This window comes from Alligator mississippiensis, unplaced genomic scaffold, assembly GCF_030867095.1.
Source record: "Alligator mississippiensis isolate rAllMis1 unplaced genomic scaffold, rAllMis1 scaffold_201, whole genome shotgun sequence".
Taxonomy (NCBI): Eukaryota; Metazoa; Chordata; order Crocodylia; family Alligatoridae; genus Alligator; species Alligator mississippiensis.
The window spans coordinates 15,001-20,480 of NW_026775249.1; positions in this window are offsets into that span (position 1 = coordinate 15,001).

Consider the following 5,480-nt stretch of genomic DNA (forward strand, 5'->3'; position numbering starts at 1 on the left):
AGGTTCCTCCGTCCGACCTCCTGGAACCCAAGATGGGCATCTAGGGTCCCGAAATCCGTGTCCCCGAAAATCTCCGCGAACCTTTCCTGGCAATATTGTAGATGCGGCACCCGGCCCAGCCACCGGGGGCAACCGCCGAAAGTGTCCGCCCTCCTGGAGCGAAGGCCCGGGCAAGGCCCGTTTCAAAAACCTCATACGGACTTCCGGAGCCCGAGCCCCGGCGCCAGGTCGACCCAGGGCCGACCTCCCGGGCCCCAGAGAGGCTCGTCTCCGCCGCGGAAGCCGCCCGCCGCCCGCGCCGAAGGCCCCCGGGCCCGCCCGGCCTCCGGGCAGGGCACCGGGGAGAAGTAGGAATCGTGGCCGGGCTCCTGGAACTCCTGCCCGGCCTGCCACGCGGAAGCATGCCGGGTTCTCCCGCCGCGCCGTGCAGGTTCTTCCGCCCCTCGCCGGGGTAGCCGGGCTCCAACCGCTGGGCCCCGCAGCCTGGAAGGGCCCCTGCGAGTCGCCCCCCGGCCTGCACGCCCGCCGTGCAGTCGACCGGGTCGAAGCCGGAATCGCGGCCGGGTTCCTGGAACTCTCGCCCGGCCTGCCCGCCCGGCCCGCCCCCCGGGCCGGGGCTCCAGTCGACTTGGAGCCAAACTCGGTTTTGACCCCCTCCTGCAGCACGGTCCGGCCCCGGAGGTTCCTCCGTCCGACCTCCTGGAACCCAAGATGGGCATCTAGGGTCCCGAAATCCGTGTCCCCGAAAATCTCCGCGAACCTTTCCTGGCAATATTGTAGATGCGGCACCCGGCCCAGCCACCGGGGGCAACCGCCGAAAGTGTCCGCCCTCCTGGAGCGAAGGCCCGGGCAAGGCCCGTTTCAAAAACCTCATACGGACTTCCGGAGCCCGAGCCCCGGCGCCAGGTCGACCCAGGGCCGACCTCCCGGGCCCCAGAGAGGCTCGTCTCCGCCGCGGAAGCCGCCCGCCGCCCGCGGCGAAGGCCCCCGGGCCCGCCCGGCCTCCGGGCAGGGCACCGGGGAGAAGTAGGAATCGTGGCCGGGCTCCTGGAACTCCTGCCCGGCCTGCCCCGCGGAAGCATGCCGGGTTCTCCCGCCGCGCCGTGCAGGTTCTTCCGCCCCTCGCCGGGGTAGCCGGGCTCCAACCGCTGGGCCCCGCAGCGTGGAAGGGGCCCTGCGAGTCGCCGCCGGCCTGCACGCCCGCCGTGCAGTCGACCGGGTCGAAGCCGGAATCGCGGCCGGGTTCCTGGAACTCTCGCCCGGCCTGCCCGCCCGGCCCGCCCCCCGGGCCGGGGCGCCAGTCGACATGGAGCCAAACTCGGTTTTGACCCCCTCCTGCAGCACGGTCCGGCCCCGGAGGTTCCTCCGTCCGACCTCCTGGAACCCAAGATGGGCATCCAGGGTCCCGAAATCCGTGTCCCCGAAAATCTCCGCGAACCTTTCCTGGCAATATTGTAGATGCGGCACCCGGCCCAGCCACCGGGGGCAACCGCCGAAAGTGTCCGCCCTCCTGGAGCGAAGGCCCGGGCAAGGCCCGTTTCAAAAACCTCATACGGACTTCCGGAGCCCGAGCCCCGGCGCCAGGTCGACCCAGGGCCGACCTCCCGGGCCCCAGAGAGGCTCGTCTCCGCCGCGGAAGCCGCCCGCCGCCCGCGCCGAAGGCCCCCGGGCCCGCCCGGCCTCCGGGCAGGGCACCGGGGAGAAGTAGGAATCGTGGCCGGGCTCCTGGAACTCCTGCCCGGCCTGCCCCGCGGAAGCATGCCGGGTTCTCCCGCCGCGCCGTGCAGGTTCTTCCGCCCCTCGCCGGGGTAGCCGGGCTCCAACCGCTGGGCCCCGCAGCCTGGAAGGGCCCCTGCGAGTCGCCCCCCGGCCTGCACGCCCGCCGTGCAGTCGACCGGGTCGAAGCCGGAATCGCGGCCGGGTTCCTGGAACTCTCGCCCGGCCTGCCCGCCCGGCCCGCCCCCCGGGCCGGAGCGCCAGTCGACTTGGAGCCAAACTCGGTTTTGACCCCCTCCTGCAGCACGGTCCGGCCCCGGAGGTTCCTCCGTCCGACCTCCTGGAACCCAAGATGGGCATCTAGGGTCCCGAAATCCGTGTCCCCGAAAATCTCCGCGAACCTTTCCTGGCAATATTGTAGATGCGGCACCCGGCCCAGCCACCGGGGGCAACCGCCGAAAGTGTCCGCCCTCCTGGAGCGAAGGCCCGGGCAAGGCCCGTTTCAAAAACCTCATACGGACTTCCGGAGCCCGAGCCCCGGCGCCAGGTCGACCCAGGGCCGACCTCCCGGGCCCCAGAGAGGCTCGTCTCCGGCGCGGAAGCCGCCCGCCGCCCGCGGCGAAGGCCCCCGGGCCCGCCCGGCCTCCGGGCAGGGCACCGGGGAGAAGTAGGAATCGTGGCCGGGCTCCTGGAACTCCTGCCCGGCCTGCCCCGCGGAAGCATGCCGGGTTCTCCCGCCGCGCCGTGCAGGTTCTTCCGCCCCTCGCCGGGGTAGCCGGGCTCCAACCGCTGGGCCCCGCAGCCTGGAAGGGCCCCTGCGAGTCGCCCCCCGGCCTGCACGCCCGCCGTGCAGTCGACCGGGTCGAAGCCGGAATCGCGGCCGGGTTCCTGGAACTCTCGCCCGGCCTGCCCGCCCGGCCCGCCCCCCGGGCCGGGGCTCCAGTCGACTTGGAGCCAAACTCGGTTTTGACCCCCTCCTGCAGCACGGTCCGGCCCCGGAGGTTCCTCCGTCCGACCTCCTGGAACCCAAGATGGGCATCTAGGGTCCCGAAATCCGTGTCCCCGAAAATCTCCGCGAACCTTTCCTGGCAATATTGTAGATGCGGCACCCGGCCCAGCCACCGGGGGCAACCGCCGAAAGTGTCCGCCCTCCTGGAGCGAAGGCCCGGGCAAGGCCCGTTTCAAAAACCTCATACGGACTTCCGGAGCCCGAGCCCCGGCGCCAGGTCGACCCAGGGCCGACCTCCCGGGCCCCAGAGAGGCTCGTCTCCGCCGCGGAAGCCGCCCGCCGCCCGCGCCGAAGGCCCCCGGGCCCGCCCGGCCTCCGGGCAGGGCACCGGGGAGAAGTAGGAATCGTGGCCGGGCTCCTGGAACTCCTGCCCGGCCTGCCCCGCGCATGCATGCCGGGTTCTCCGGCCGCGCCGTGCAGGTTCTTCCGCCCCTCGCCGGGGTAGCCGGGCTCCAACCGCTGGGCCCCGCAGCCTGGAAGGGGCCCTGGGAGTCGCCGCCGGCCTGCACGCCCGCCGTGCAGTCGACCGGGTCGAAGCCGGAATCGCGGCCGGGTTCCTGGAACTCTCGCCCGGCCTGCCCGCCCGGCCCGCCCCCCGGGCCGGAGCGCCAGTCGACATGGAGCCAAACTCGGGGTTGACCCTCGCCTGCAGCACGGTCCGGCCCCGGAGGTTCCTCCGTCCGAGCTCCTGGAACCCAAGATGGGCATCTAGGGTCCCGAAACCCGTGTCCTCGAAAATCTCCGCGAACCTTTCCTGGCAATATTGCAGATGCGGCACCCGGCCCAGCCACCGGGACGAACCGCCGAAAGTGTCCGGCCTCCTGGAGCGAAGGCCCGGGCAAGGCCCGTTTGAAAAACCTCATACGGACTTCCAGGGCCGGAGCCCCGGCGCCAGGTCGACCGCGGGCCTCCCTCCCGGGGCCCAGCACGGCTCGTCTCCCCCGCGGGAGCAGCCCGCCGCCCTCGCCGAAGGCCCCCGGACCTGCCCGGCCTCCGGGCAGGGCACCGGGGAGAAGCCGGAATCGCGGCCGGGCTCCTGGAACTCTCGCCCGGCCAGGCCGCCCGGCCCGCCCCCCGGGCCGGAGCTCCAGTCGACATGGAGCCAAACTCGGGGTTGAACCTCTCCTGCAGCACGGTCCGGCCCCGGAGGTTCCTCCGTCCGGCCTCCTGGAACCCAAGATGGGCATCTAGGGTCCCGAAACCCGTGTCCTCGAAAATCTCCGCGAACCTTTCCTGGCAATATTGTAGATGCGGCACCCGGCCCAGCCGCCGGGGGCAACCGCCGAAAGTGTCCGCCCTCCTGGAGCGAAGACCCGGGCAAGGCCCGTTTGAAAAACCTCATACGGACTTCCGGAGCCCGAGCCCCGGCGGCAGGTCGACCCAGGGCCCACCTCCCGGGCCCCAGAGAGGCTCGTCTCCGCCGCGGAAGCCGCCTGCCGCCCGCGCCGAAGGCCCCCGGGCCCGCCCGGCCTCCGGGCAGGGCACCGGGGAGAAGCCGGAATCGCGGCCGGGCTCCTGGAACTCTCGCCGGGCAGGCCGCCCGGCCCGCCCCGGGGCCGGAGCTCCAGTCGACATGGAGCCAAACTCGGTTTTGACCCCCTCCTTCGGAACGGTCCGGCCCCGGAGGTTCCTCCGTCCGAGCTCCTGGAACCCAAGATGGGCATCTAGGGTCCCGAAACCCGTGTCCTCGAAAATCTCCGCGAACCTTTCCTGGCAATATTGTAGATGCGGCACCCGGCCCAGCCGCCGGGGGCAACCGCCGAAAGTGTCCGCCCTCCTGGAGCGAAGGCCCGGGCAAGGCCCGTTTGAAAAACCTCATACGGACTTCCGGAGCCCGAGCCCCGGCGCCAGGTCGACCCAGGGCCAACCTCCCGGGCCCCAGAGAGGCTCGTCTCCCCCGCGGGAGCAGCCCGCCGCCCGCGCCGAAGGCCCCCGGACCTGCCCGGCCTCCGGGCAGGGCACCGGGGAGAAGCCGGAATCGCGGCCGGGCTCCTGGAACTCTCGCCCGGCCCGCCCCTGGGCCGGAGCTCCAGTCGACATGGAGCCAAACCCGGGGTTGAGCCCCTCCTGCAGCACGGTCCGGTCCCGGAGGTACCCCTGCCCGACCTCCTGGAACCCAAGATGGGCAACTAGGGTCCCGAAAACCGTGTCCCCGAAAATCTCCGCGGACCTTTCCTGGCAATATTGTAGATGCGGCACCCGGCCCAGCCACCGGGGGCAACCGCCGAAAGTGTCCGCCCTCCTGGAGCGAAGGCCCGGGCACGGGCCGTTTGAAAAACCTCATCGGGACTTCCAGGGCCGGAGCCCCGGCGCCAGGTCGACCCCGGGCCTCCCTCCCGGGGCCCAGCACGGCTCGTCTCCCCCGCGGGAGCAGCCCGCCGCCCGCGCCGAAGGCCCCCGGACCTGCCCGGCCTCCGGGCAGGGCACCGGGGAGAAGTCGGAATCGCGGCCGGGCTCCTGGAACTCCCGCCCGGCCTGCCCCGCGGAGTCCTGCCCGGGCTCCCGCCGCCTTGGCCCGGGACGACCACCCCTCGGCGGGGTGCCTGGGCTCCGACCCCGGAGGCCCGGGTCCCTGCCGGGGCCCTTGGACCCGCCCCCGGGCTGCCCTTCCACGGAGCCCTTGACCGGGACGAAATCGGAATTGTGGCCGAGCTCCTGGAACTCTCGCCCGGCCTGACCGCCTTCTCCGGCCCTTTTCCGGTTTTCCCCGTTGACCTGGCTCCAAACTCGGGTTTGGCCCCTCAACACGGCAGGG